This window comes from Gossypium raimondii, chromosome 9 (assembly GCF_025698545.1).
Source record: "Gossypium raimondii isolate GPD5lz chromosome 9, ASM2569854v1, whole genome shotgun sequence".
NCBI classification, from domain to species: domain Eukaryota; kingdom Viridiplantae; phylum Streptophyta; class Magnoliopsida; order Malvales; family Malvaceae; genus Gossypium; species Gossypium raimondii.
This window is the reverse complement of record NC_068573.1, coordinates 9,875,719-9,890,260: the sequence shown is the minus strand read 5'-3', so window position 1 is coordinate 9,890,260 and position 14,542 is coordinate 9,875,719. Positions and strand designations below refer to the sequence as shown.

Genomic DNA, 14,542 nt, shown 5'->3' with positions numbered 1-14,542 from the left:
CAATGCGTTCATCTAAATATGGCACGAGAAAACGTAACGAGCTAAATGTGATAGTTTGATGAATGAGTACACGGCTTTGCTTCGTAGCCTGAGGATTCAAGGTGATAAAGATTATTCGAGAGCCGCTAACGTTCTATTTCTTTTAAAGTAGCCAACAAGCATCACGAGGATGAGCGAACAATGGGTCGCGGCTCGGATCATGCAAAAAGGAGATCGAAGAGGCACCTTTTTGGAGAATTACGAGGGTCGATCTTAGCATTTGGATATGAGGAAAGGGGTCGATGTCTTCATTTTGAGTTTTAGGGCAAGGCCGAATATGTAAATATTTGTTTTATATAAAGAGATTTGTTTTCTAGTAAAGTTGTTCTAATAGAATTGAATCGGAATCAACGTCTCTTTTTGCATTCATTCCATTCATCTGCATTACATTTTATTGCATCATTTGCATTAAGTTTCACGAAACGACCCTAATTAAATGAGATTGTTTCAGTTAATCTGGAAACCAACAAGAATCCACCAACAAAATATCACTACGGTACTCGTCGCAAAACAAAAACAATGGATCAAATGTTAGAAAGATTGGAACAATTGCAAAAGGAGATGCAAGATCAGATGCAAGAACGACTGGATAAAATCCAACAAGACATGCAAGAATCCAAAAGAACTATGATGAGCCAATTGGCGTAGTTATTGGCTGGAGGTAATGATAAAGGAAAAAGTCCTGGAGTTGATTCTGGGGTTGATCATAAGGACCCTATTTATCCTCCAGGTTTCACCCCGACGAGCACCCAGGCACAACCAGATATGTGCCCATAAAGAGTACCTGTCACTATTAGACTCAATATTAGGCTGGTGCCTCGGTACAAATAAACTTTCAAACAGGCTCTGGTTCTAATCTAGGAGATAATCCAATCAACCCCGTTGTTCCTGATCTTGATGACGTGGCAGAAGTGGAGAAAGTAAGAGTGGATCTACCGAAGCAACTTGAGAATCGGTGTAGGTGGCTAGAGGAAAAGTTTAAAGCAATGGAGAATGCTAATTATCATTGTAGGGTCGATGCTAAAGACCTGAGTTTGGTCCTTGACTTAGTTCTCCCTCCTAAGTTCTAGATGCCAGAATTCGAAATGTACAACGGGACTAGCTGTCCTGAAGCTCATATCACTATGTTTTGTCAAAGGATGACAGGATATGTCAACAATCATCAACTGTTAATCCACTGCTTCCAAGACAGTTTGATCGGGTCTGCAGCCAAGTGGTATAACCAGTTGAGTCATGCTAAAGTTAGCTCATGGAAGGACTTGGCAGAAGCTTTCATGAAGCAATACGGCCACATGACAGATATGGCACCTGACAGAATCACACTGCAGAATATGGAAAAGAGGCAAAGTGAGAATTTTAGGCAATATGCCCAAAGATGGAGAGAGGTAGCAACACAAGTCCAGCCACCTCTTTTGGAGAAAGAAACTACGGTGCTTTTCATCAACACTCTGAAAGCCCCATTCATTAACCATATGTTGGGAAGCGCTACCATGAGCTTCTCAGATATGGTAATGTCTGGAAAGATGATTGAAAATGCCATAAGAAGTGAGAAGATAGATACGGGAAAAAGCGTTAAAAAATTAACCCCAAAGAACAAAGAAAATGAAGTGAGCAACTGAGCTTGTATAATAAAGGGTATTCTAAATCGATCACTGTAGGCCAGCCAAGGATGGTAGCTGCTAGCTACCAAGGCCCCTCAAGGCAAGAATCCAACTAGAGGCCAAGCACAGAAAGACTCCAGTTTACACCTATCCCAATGACATATAGAGAGCTGTATCAGAATCTGTTTGATGCGCATGTGGTAGCTCTATTTTACTTGGAACCCGTACAACCTCCGTTCCCAAAATGGCATGATGCAAACGCCCAATGGGAATATCACGCGGGAATAGCAGGACACTCCATTGAAAACTGTACTACATTTAAAAAGTTAATCGAAAGATTCATCAAGATGGGCATCGTGAAGTTTGACGATCCATCAGGACCTAATGTAGTAGAAAATCCGTTACCCAGTCGTTCAGACCCAGGGGTCAATGCGATAATTGAGAATGGAGGAAAGAGAATCAAAACCAATGTTGCAAAAGTAAAAACCCCACTGAAATGGGTTTTGAAACAAATGATAGACATGATATTAATCATTCAGAATTAGGAGAAGAGACCAAAAGGGATGAGGAGCTACTGTGAGTTCCACACTGAAGAAGGACATGAAATCCAAGAGTGTGTTAAATTCAAAGCTTTAGTACAAAGACTAATGGATAATAAAGAGTTGGAATTCTTTGAAGAAGTCAAAGGACCGGGAGGAATGTTGGGAAATTTGAACGCCATATCCAAAGGAGCCGGGGAGGAGAATTATCTCACGTTTACCCTTACACACTTGAGAGTGGTTTGAACAATGGGACAGTTGAAGAGATCTGTAACAGCCCTTACCCGTATTCAACACCAGAATAGGGTACGAGGCATTACCAGAACACACACTCTTGTAAACGTATTTAACCGAGTTATAAAACTTCATCTAAATTAGAACTTTCAAATTATTAACATGATTTTATAATTCTTCATAATATATCCTCAAAATATTATATTCATAATAAATAGGACCTACGAGACCCGATACATATTCATGCAATTCACAAGTCTTAATAATTCAATGCTCTATTTCCATTTCATTCAGTTCACAAATTTCTCATGTTCACAATTCAGATCACTAAGTTCAATACTAATACGTATTTATCATTTATCTCAATGTTTATTGATTATACCATTCATTAACACATTTATGAAATTCTCAAATTTGCAATGAAAATATCACTTTAGCTTAAATAACAACATCAACTCAACTCATCATCCTGGTATAAATTCACTACCACTTATCCATTTACTATAATTCTTTTGGGCTCTTTTGTCACTTACCATCCTTAATCAAATTAGGGTACGGTTATGGAAAATTGAGTACTTCACTTCCACTTTGCCATTGTATAACTATGGTCTTGCGTATGATCACTTAGCACTTTCCGAAGCCATAGCCCTGACATGGTCTTACACAGATCACATTTATCACTTGTCACTTGTCCCTGATCAGATAAGTGTAGCTAAAGCTACTACTCATCACTTGTCACTTGTCACTGATCAGATAAGTGTAGTTAAAGCTATCACTTCTCACTTGTCACTGATTAGATAAGTGTAGATAAAGCTTCCACTCATCACTTGTCACTTGTCACCGATCAGATAAGTGTAGCTAAAGCTACCACTTATCACTTGTCATTTAAGAAGTACTCAAATCCGACGTTCCGCTCAATTTGATCATTTATTCGGTTTTCTCATTGTTATTTTATTCTCAAAACATCAACAAATATATCTCATCATACATTATATAATTCATAAAATTAACATTTAATCATTAAATTTCAGCCATACGAACTTACTATTTCATTATCTTTCTACACTCGTTTCCTATGCACATCACACAAGCTATAAACATATCATTCAACCATAGTCGCAAGCTAGTGTATTTAAACATAACTCTTTTTGGAACTAACCACATGATAAACCATTTCACTAGAGATTACATAATTTAAACCTTACCACCCTTTTCATGATCACAAGCATATTTCCAATTAGGCACTTACCATTTCAATGCATAACTTATAAATTTAACGTGGCATAATCCAACCACTACTTGGCCAAAGCCTAAGCATGTACGCCAAATATGTTAGCCAAATACACATATAGCATAAGCATTATAAACATGGATGAGCACAACATTTATTCATGTATCATGCTTACCAACATGTGTTAATTCATAAACCATTCATGACATTATTTCATGCCAAATCATATATCGAATATACCATACACACATACTATGAAACTTTATTTTCACACATGAGCTTAAACCATGACCAATAATGCACAAATATAAACATCATTTCTATTTCATCATTTATCAATTATAATCAAGCATATGACCAATTATACACAAATCATTCATATAGTTCACAATTTTCCTATTCCTCCTCTCCATTCCATATCCTTAATGTGTATAACACATTTAAACAACATTATCCATACTATCACTATTTTCCTGTATGTAAATTCAAGTTGTCGGTCTGAGTCAGAGTCACTAATTTATTTATATCTCGAGCTACAGAGTTCCAAATTAAGATCCGTTAATTTTCCCTGAAACTAAACTCATATATCTTCTTACCATAAAATTTTCAGAATTTTTGGTTTAGCCAATAAGTACAGTTTATGCTTTAAAGTTTTCCCTGTTTCATTGTTCAACAGTTTCGACCCCTCTTCACTAAAAATTAATTATCTCTTTGTATAGAATTCGGATGATGTCCCTGTTTATTTCTATTTAAAATAGAATCATTAAGGATTTTAAATAATTATAACCCATAATTATTTTTATACAATTTTTAATGATTTTTCCAAGTTAGAACAGGGGAACTCGAATTCATTCTGACCTTATCTAGCAAAATTTATTATATCTCATGATTTACAATTCCATTACTTACACAGTTTCTTCTATGAGAAACTAGACTCAAGAAGCTTTAATTAAATATTTTTTCATCCTCTAATTCAATTTCCACGATTTATGGTGATTTTACAAAGTTAACCTACTACTGCTGTCCAAAACTGTTTTAGTACAAGATGTTGATAATCAAATTTATAACACCCTCATTTCCTTTCTCTACAATATTTTCTATCAATTCCTCTTGTTTCCCTTCACTAACATATCAAGAAAATAGAACTTTATATAATAAAACCTTACATTAACATCAATTTCATACTTTTTCAACAATATTAAACTTAAAATATATTGAAATCTTGATGTTCTTACCTTGCTATATTGATTTCAATCTTTAACTTGATTTTCTCTCTCCTTAACAATTTTCTCTCTTGGTAGCTATGAAAATTCTTTTGATTTCTAGGTGAAAATGGTAAATTTTTGGTGGAAGGACCAAATTGTAAAGAAAGCAAAACTTTCTTTCTTCTCTTCTCTTCTAACGTGAAATGCATGGGAAAGGAAGATGATTCTTCATCTTTTCTTCCACAAATATATATATACTAAATAAAATAATAATAAAATGATAAAATGTAATTTAAAAATCAAATTAAAATATTAATAAACTAATATTTATTTATTTATTTGATCTAAAATATCTCCAACATCATCATTATTTTCTAGATTTCTCTTTCTTCTAATTGACCATTTTTCCCTTTAGATATTTTAAAATTCCACCATTGAGTCATCACTTAATTTGGTAAAATTACGATTTAGTCCTCATAATTCTTCATCTATTCAATTTGGTCCCAATTCATCTATTTTCCTTAGTTTCTAGATTATTCCACCCTTAAAATGTTTACACTATTGGTCCTTTAACTTTTCATATTTACACTTTAACCCTCAAATTTTGAGTATTTACTCTTTGATAACAAAACTTTTCTCACTTTTGCAATTTAATATTTTCTTTAATTAATATGTCATTATATACTTCCCAATGTTGTCATAACTCAAAATTCTCCTTTTTGTCACTTTATTTCCTTACTATATCAAAGATAATATCTTACTGTAAAAATTTTCGGGGTATTACAAGATCCCTGAACTTTTTAGACCTATTTCAGAGTAATATCTAAAACATGCTTATTGCTCTAAGCCTAGGAGCAATAAGAATCCTTTTGTGAGATAGGCTTATGTCCAAAATCTTTATTTTAATAAAATGCATCTTCGTTTCTCACTTCGACCAAATATTCTTTTATTGTTTCCATTTCATTCATAATCATACTATACAAATGAATATTCTTGGGTTCTTTTATTCTTTAGATGTACATTCGTTCCTATAACAGGTCTCCAGATATCAATGATATGAGCGATACTGCTATTGACTCAGAACCTCCTTTTGAGCAAGATATGTGTCCAGAGGAACATTAGGACTTTGAAGGTGACCGAGACTGTAGCTTATCTCTTGGTTTGTTAAGAATGAGAGAACAAGATGAAAACAAGATCCTACCTTCCAAAGAATCAATAGAAATCATGACCTTTCTCTATGTGGGGTATGGATGTCATCAAGCCAATCTCGCCAAAAGTTTTTGGTGGTCATTGATTCATCTTCGTGGTCGTCGATTACTTCACTAAGTAGGTGGAAGCTGCCTTATATGCAAATGGCACGAAGTCGATAGTCAGCTGTCAGTATGGAATGCCAAAAGCATCATATCAGACAATGCATTGAATTTGAACAACAGCACGATATCAAAAGTTTACAGTTTGTTCAAGATTAACACCATATCGCACCAAGATGAACGACGCGGTGAGAAAAAACTAAAAAAACCAAAAAAACTCTACTGAGGCAACACCTTTCGCTTTGGCTTATAGCGGTTTTGCCCATTGAAGCTGAGATTCCTTCTCTTTGAGTCTTTGGATCCAATCCTGATTAAAGAGAAACTTTCAAAGTTATCCGTCACAGTCAAATGCACCAAAAAATAAATGATGCGAGCTCACCAAAGAAGGTTCACCCTAGAGAATTCCCTTAGGAGGACCTGGTATCGAAGAAGATCCTCCCCTTACAAAAGACTTCAGAAGGAAGTGGATACCAAATTGGGAAGGATCTTATGTGAAAGGTCTTATCTGGAAAAGTGTTGATTTTGACTGGAAGGGATAACAAGGACTTACCCAATCCTATGAGTTCAAATTCAATCAAAAAATGTTTCAAAAAAAGAGAAAAAAGAAAAAAGAAAAAGAAAAATGAGAGGCCAAGGTGAAAACCCGCAAAGGGCGCCTTGAGACGAAAAAGGTTTTGAATTGAAAACCCAGAAATGGGCTATTCAAGTTTTGATCGAAGGTGGGGCATGCAGTAGTCTTGTCCTCTCCAAATTAGCAAGAATGAGAGGTGCTACATCTTGGGACATCATCAAAGTCTTCTAGGACTTCTAAACACGTATAAAGTTCAAAAGGGTCCTCAATGAGCTTGGGGCAGAGAAGCTCATGCTACGATATCTGGGGCACCTATTTCTATTATATTCATTTTTGTATTTTGGAAAAACGTGCCATCTTGATTAATTTATTCTCATTCTAGCAAAATTTGCTATCTCGATTAATCTATTCATTTCGAGCTTTGATCTCAACAAAATTTCATCTTGTCCATTTTGATAATCTTTTTCAGGCATTTCTCATTCAAATAACGATTAATGGACTGATAATATTCAAGCAAAAGGAGTTCTGCATATTACTCTGAAAGTTTTTAAATAATGTGAGGACTTGAAACAGGGCCATTTTTTAGAACTAACCAACTTAAGGGCTGGAAGCATTTGAGAAAGAATAGTCTAAAGTGCGACCATTTCTTTGGTTTTTCTGTTGAAGATACCGGCTAAACAAGAAGGCATCAGTGATAGAACTTTGATGAACATTGAGCAATGACAACCTAAGCATTAAAACGGGATCATTCTCATGACATTTTACAAATATCATACATACACATCTAGTTAGGAGCATTTGATTCATTCTAATCATGACATCCTAAACACTAGGCATAAATAGGTCCATGAAATGGATTTTACAGGTCATGTTCCCCAGAGAATAGATCAATGAAGTTACCCATACCCCTGAAATTGCAGTGGGATGGATTGAAGTCATCATATCAAGCCTTATCTCCCTGAAGTTGCAGCGGAGTAGATTAAAAATAGCAGTACTGTTGCATCGAACAAAGACAATTTATATGCTATAGCTCTTGAATTTAGATTGCTAAGGTAACACGGGTATAAAGTGAATCAAGGTACAACACAAGAAACAATTCAAAATTGGACATTTTAATTTACATCAAATTTGAAAACACATAACATTGAATTATTTTCATACACTAGATGTTTTCGGTTGTTTCATGGATGAAGTTGAAGACATTAAAGCAAGCCAAAATCAAGATTGCAAGGGACTAATCAACTTGTATGAGGCTTCATACCACTTATTAGAAGGTGAAACAATGCTGGAGAATACAAGAAAGTTAGCAGCCAAACTTCTCAAACAATGTCTGAAGGAGAACAATGATCATCAATATCTTTAGATGCTTGTGGAACGTGCCTTGGTGCTTCCTTTACATTGGAGGATGCCAAGGTTGGAAGCCAGATGGTTCATAGATATGTATGAGATAAAAAAGGACAAAAATCCCATTATTTTAGAGCTTGCTATATTGGATTACAACATAGTGCAATCTATGCACCAGGATTATCTTAGATATGCTTCAACGTAAGCATTCCTACTGCATACTAGTTTAAAGTTGACTCGCATATGCTTCAACGCAAGTATGATTTTGTTTTCTTTTTCCACTTGTATTATTTAGGTGGTGGAAAGAACTTGGACTTGGCAAGACCTTGAGCTTTGCTAGAGATAGGCTAATGGAAAACTTCTTATAGAGTGTGGGAATGATAAATACTCCGATAGAAAAGGTAGAAGAATTCAGACAAAGGTCAATGCGCTAATAATAGTTATAGATGATGTTTATGATGTTTATGGAACCTTAGATGAGTTGGAACTCTTTACAGATGTTGTTGAGAGGTTTGTAGTTGTACTACTATATGATTTTATCTGCTTTTGATATTTCTTACAAATGTTTAATAATCTTTAATGTGTTGGTGTAATTTTAGATGAGATATAAATCAAATACAAAAGCTTCCAAACTATATGAAAATATGTTACCATGCGCTTTACAATTCCGTAAATGAAATGGCTTTCGATGTCCGTAAGGAACAAGGGATAGATGTCCTTCCCTTTCTCAAGAAAATGGTATTAAACCAATTCCTAAGATTCTTTTTTGCTTTTCCTTATGAGCTCTGTCTGATTTGTGTTGTTCATGGTTTAACATAAATGTTCAGTGGATGAATCTTTGTAAATCATATTTGTTGGAGGTAAAATGGTATTACATTGGATATACGCCAACTCTGTGAGAGTACATTGATAATGCTTGGATTTCAATATCGGGTTTTGTAATGCTTGGTCATTCCTATTTGGCAACTGATCTTATAACAGAAGAGGGATTGCACCACATTCAGCAATATTACTGCGATATAATTTATTGGTCGTCCATAATTGTACGATTCGTAGATGATTTAGGGACATCATTGGTAAGCAATATATATTAATAAATATATATAGTTATCAACTTAAAATTTCCATTCGTTAATTAGTCTAATAGTGATTTGCTTGTTTGACTTTTTTTTTTAAAAAAATTTCGATTAGTATGAGCTTCAAAGAGGTGATGTTCCTAAATCAATTCAATGTTATATGAACGAAAGTGAAGCATCAGAAGAAGAAGCTCGTGACCACATAAGGAAATTAATTGATGCAACATGGAAGAAGATGAATGAAGACCAAATGGCTAAATCTCCTTTCTCTCGCACGTTTATTGAGGTTGCTATGAACCTTGCAAGAATATATTTATTGATGTTCCAAAATGGCGATGGTCATGCTATTGAAGATAAAGAAACCAAAGATAGAGTGTTATCATTATTCGTTAACCCAATTTCTTTGCCTAAATAATTAAGAACATTAGAATTATTTTTCAAACTGGGCGAATAAAATGTTAGTTTTTGGTATAGTGTGCCAAATCATTTTATGATATTTTAATATGGTGTACAATAAACTTATGGTAGTGTAAGAACTACCCTACTACATGTTTCCTTTTGCTTCTAATGGTTTCTTCTTCTCCCCTCTATATCCCTTTTTTTTTTTGACTCCTTTGAGCTGTTACTCCATTTTTCTCAAATGAATGCTACATGTTTCCCTGACCCCTAAAAAATTAAAAATAAAATAAAAAGTCAAACTTGTAAAACCCCATATCCGACCCGATAACCGGATCCGAGTATGAGTTGTCACATTTGTTAGCTGGAGCAACTCATACCAAACATACATGTCATTTCATAATATTAAACCACATTAACACATTTCAATCACAATTTAATTATTCGAGTCTAAATGTGGTTTAATATGAGCATAGGAATCAAATTTAAAAACTTGTCCAATTTTAACATTATTTCTTCAGACAGGAACTCTATATCTTGAAACAAGCCTCATCATAAGTTTTTAAAATTTTGCTTTGATGTTTATATGTCTCAAGACAATAAAATTCATGTCTCAAGGAAAAATTCCTCAAGTCTAGAGATTGGGTCTCGAGACAGACCTCCCCTATTTTCCTATCTTAGCTTCGATGTTTTCATTTTTCGATACCTATAACGGAGAAAAAGTTATTTAGTTTCTATGTGCCCTTATCTCGAGACATAGACCACTAGTCTCGAGACTTAGATGAGCTTCTCTTAGGACATTAAGCAAATGAATGCATAATATAGTAAATTTTTATTCTAACGGTCTCAAGACATTCTCTCACTCTTTCGAGACTTAATGGTAAATGGTTTAAAATGCATAGTTTCAAACATTCAAACTTCACCCAATTGTACATAAAACATACCCAAATATTACACCAATGCAAAATCACCAATTTAACACATGTAAACACTATCAAATGTCATTAAACTATAGTATCAAAAGCATTAAGGTTTAATCTACTAACTAACATATTCAGACTTATATAAATAAACATAGATCATCCAACCATCACACCAGTATAACTGGCACCAAGTGTATCATTGATACGTTCGGAAATATTGCGCTTCACACCTCATCAGTATAAACTGAAGAAAAATATCGTACACTAATCATATGATATGCCAACTATAATTGATTCAATCCGAGACAGTATTCACTATTTCAAAGTATAAATATATTTCTCATGTGACCAAAATATAAGTAATATTTGATGATTGATTAGCTATAAGTGCAACCTTGAACAACCTTCAGTTTTAAAATCACCAAAATATAAAAAATATTTGACGGAACGAGTGCCCAAGGATTGCCCAAGATGCATTTGAACTGTAGCTCCTACCTGCAATTGCAAGTGTTGAGATTATTAAATCTTCTCAACAAAGAGCTAAATTAAATGATGGAATAAAATAGATTAAGTACAGGGACCAAAAAAAAAGTAAAAGGATCAAAGTGATAATTTACTTATAGTACAGGGACCAACAATGGATTAAGTCCAAAGATGCAACTTGAAAAGCTCCGGGCGGCTTGCTTCAAAATTCAAAGAAATAATAACAAAAGGGAGTAATTTTTAAATTAATCATAATAAAACGATTCATTATTATTTATATTATAAGAATTTCTTCCAAAAAAAACAAAAAGTTATGGACTAAAAGAGAATTACTCATTAAAATTTTTTTCTGAATTGCAATAACATGACAAAGTTCAAATATAAACATTACTCGAGCTTAGACCACACCTGAAATAATGAAAACTGTAGCGACCTAAAAATTTGGTGTGGGCGCTAATTGAAGTGATTATTGAAAATTTGAAAACGGACTTTCGATTTTATTTGAAAAAAAGGAGTCGCCACCGATCTTTTTCTAGGTGTGATCGGACACCTTCAAAACTCTCTTTTTATAAGAAAAAATTTAATTTTAAACTTTTCTAAAAAAGAGGCAATTTTAGGTCTACGTTGAAATCCAGAGAAAATTAGGGTTCGGGAGTCGGTTACGCGCGAGGAAGGTATTAGCACCCTCGCGACGCCCAAAATTGGTATCTCGTTAAACGTGCGTTATCTTCATTTTCAAAAATACGAGTTCAATTTAATATTAGCCGTGATCCGATTAAAGCACGAGAATTTTAAAGCACAACAACTTTTTCTTTTTTTTTTTTGAAAACACAAATTTTTTTTTAAATACAAGCATTTTAGAAACACAGAACTCTTTTAAAAAACGAAAATTTTGAAACACGAGATTTTTAGGAAACACGAATTTTCTTTTGAAACACAAAATTTTAAAACACAATTTTTTTTGAAAACATAATATTTTGATAAAATACTGAAACACGAGGATTTTCTTTTGAAACACGAAAATTTATGAAACACGGTCAATTTTTTTGAAAACACGAAAATTTTTGAAAGACGAAATTTTTTTGAAAACACGGAAATTTATGAAACACGGAATTTTTTTGAAGACAAGAAAACTTTCGAAATACGGGACTTTTGAAAACAAGAATTTTTTTTTTTGAAAACACGACAATTTTTGAAACACTGGAATTTTGAAAATACGAAGATTTTTGAAATGCGAAATTTTTTTTTTAAACACGGAAACATGAAAATTTGTCGAACATGGGATTTTTTTTGAAAACACGATAACATCAAAAAATATTCGCGAAAGTTTTTTTTTTGAAACACGAGAAATTATTTTTTTGAAAACACGAAAACACGAACATTTTTCAAACAAGGGAATTTTTAAAAACACGAAAATTTTTTTTTGAAAAGAAACACCAATATATATTTTTGAAACACGGGAAATTTTATTATTATTATTTTGAAACACGAGAAATTTTGAAGACGTAAAAATTTGTGAAACACGATTTTTTTTAAAAAAATACCGTATTTAACACGAATCGATGATATTCACCCCGACATGGCGATGAAATCGTCGAATTAGTGTCAAACCGATTCAATTTAATATTTAATCGGGATTCTAATAAAACACGAGAATTTTTATTAAAATACGAGGAATTTTGAATATTCTCGATTTTTAGAAGGGCGTCCCGTATTTAACGCGAGCCATTGATATTCACCCAACATAGCGATGAAATCAACGGCTCCGTGCTAAACCGGTTCGTTGCCTTATGCGTTAAAATAATTTTTTTTATTTTTTTATTTTATACATGCAAATAAAATGAATATAATAATATTTTAAAAAAAATTAAAATGTTAGTTTAATTAAAATGGAGCAATATTTAAACAAATAGACTAAATTAAAATGGATTTAAGGAAATTACCAAAAGCCCAAAGTTGTGGGCCCTTTTCCTTTTTTCTTTTTTTTCTTCCTTTTTTTTCTTTTTTTTTTGGGCCTGCTGGACGTTGGGCCTGGGCCTGCTGGAAGTCTGCTGGGCCGAATCTGCTGCTGCTTGATTGGGCTGCGTTGGAGCTGCTGGGCTGGGCGGTACTGGGCCTGCTGCTGCTGCTGGGCTGGCCTGCTAGGTGCTGTTGGGCCTGGACTGGAGTAAACCAGCTGCTGGGCCTGCTGGCTTAGTGCTGGCCTGTTGGCTGGCCTGCTAAAGATGGTCTGCTTTCATCATTTTTTCTGCTGTTTTTTTTTGGACAGACCTGGGTGTTTTGCTGTTGGATCCTGCTGTTTGGAGAGGGCTGTTGGAGCGCGGGTCAGGTCGGGATGGCTCCGAGGGTCAGGTGGTCGGGTCGGGTTAACCCGACTGACTTTTAATTTTTTTTCTTTTTTCTTTTTCTTTTTCTTTTTCTTCTCCCTTTTTCTTCTTCTTTTATCTTTCTTCTTTCTTCTTCTTCGGGCAGCACCTTAACCCCACGTGCGCCTTTGAGGGCGTTTCCTCCACCTGGTACGACGGCCGGTGGTGGCACGGTGGCGATGAAGGGATGACTGGGCTTTCTTTTTGGACCTTTCTTTTTGCTTTTTTTCTTGTTTTTTGCTGCTGCGTTTTTGTTTTGCTTCTCTTTTTGTTTCACTTTCTCTTGGCTTCTAGGTGGTGGTACGGTGGCTGCGGTGGAGGGTAGTGGCACGACGGTGGCGAGGGCTGTTGGGCTGTTATTGTTTGGATTTTTTTGAATTTTCTCTGTACTTTTTCTCCTTTCTTTTTTCGATTCCCCTTTCTTCTCTTCCATTTTCTTCTTTTTAATCTCTTCATTTTTTGTCCTCTTTCTTCTTGTCTTCAGGTGGCAGAGGAGGGCATCATGGCCTAGGTCATCTGCTGAAGTAGCTGGAGGTGAGGGGAAGCACGCTCGGCTGTTGATTGGGGGGGTCTGACATGCCCAGAAGGACCAAAATGTAGAAGACACAAAATATTTGGGGTAAAAATGTAATTTTAGGAAAATATGGGGCCAAAATGTAATTTTCAAAAAGTTTAGGGGTCAAAGTGTAATTTTGAGAAAGTTTGGGGCCAAAATGTAATTTTAGCAAAGTTTGGGGTCAAAATGTAAATTTTTATTTTTTGTATTTTTATTTTATTATGACTAATTTATTAATATTTAAAGCAAACATTAAAAATGGGCTAAAACAATTCTAAAATTAAATCCTAATGGGCCCGATCATTGGGCCCATACGAGACCGACCCGGCCCAAAATTCAACCCGGGCAAAATTTAGTGATTATAGCTGCCCCTCTTTGCTCATCTCTGTGAAACAGGGATAGAGCAAAGATTTAAAAGCACTGAATTTTGCTCGATTGTCCAATTTTTTGTCTATATTCTTTTTAAAAGCCTGAAATTGAAAATAACTTGGTGTGCGATCCGAAGTTCAACTCACTTCTCAGATTGTGAGTTGACCTTTGAAAAATAGATATTGAAAATACCTCAGCGTAACCCGAGGCTCAACTCACTTCTAGCATTATGAGTTGATTTTTTGAAAAAAAAGTAAATTGAAAATATCTCAGTGACCCGAGGCTCAAACCATCTCTCG

General features: G+C 34.6%; 2 long non-coding RNA genes and 1 pseudogene across 2 annotated transcripts; 2 read left to right on the top strand and 1 right to left on the bottom strand.

Annotated features, from left to right (window-relative positions):
* The first annotated feature begins 1,795 nt into the window (after positions 1 to 1,795).
* Positions 1,796 to 9,642, top strand: LOC105797458 (terpene synthase 10-like; annotated as a pseudogene).
* A 1,005-nt stretch (positions 9,643 to 10,647) lies between these two features.
* On the bottom strand, positions 10,648 to 11,752 carry LOC128032397 (uncharacterized). Its single transcript, XR_008188491.1, has 2 exons — positions 11,087 to 11,752; positions 10,648 to 10,964 (listed from the first exon to the last, which is right to left on the bottom strand). It is a non-coding gene; the product is annotated as an uncharacterized LOC128032397 (long non-coding RNA).
* Positions 11,753 to 13,113: 1,361 nt separating this feature from the next.
* LOC128032395 (uncharacterized) lies at positions 13,114 to 14,082 on the top strand. The gene is made up of 2 exons (XR_008188489.1): positions 13,114 to 13,704; positions 13,803 to 14,082. It is a non-coding gene; the product is annotated as an uncharacterized LOC128032395 (long non-coding RNA).
* Positions 14,083 to 14,542: the final 460 nt, after the last annotated feature.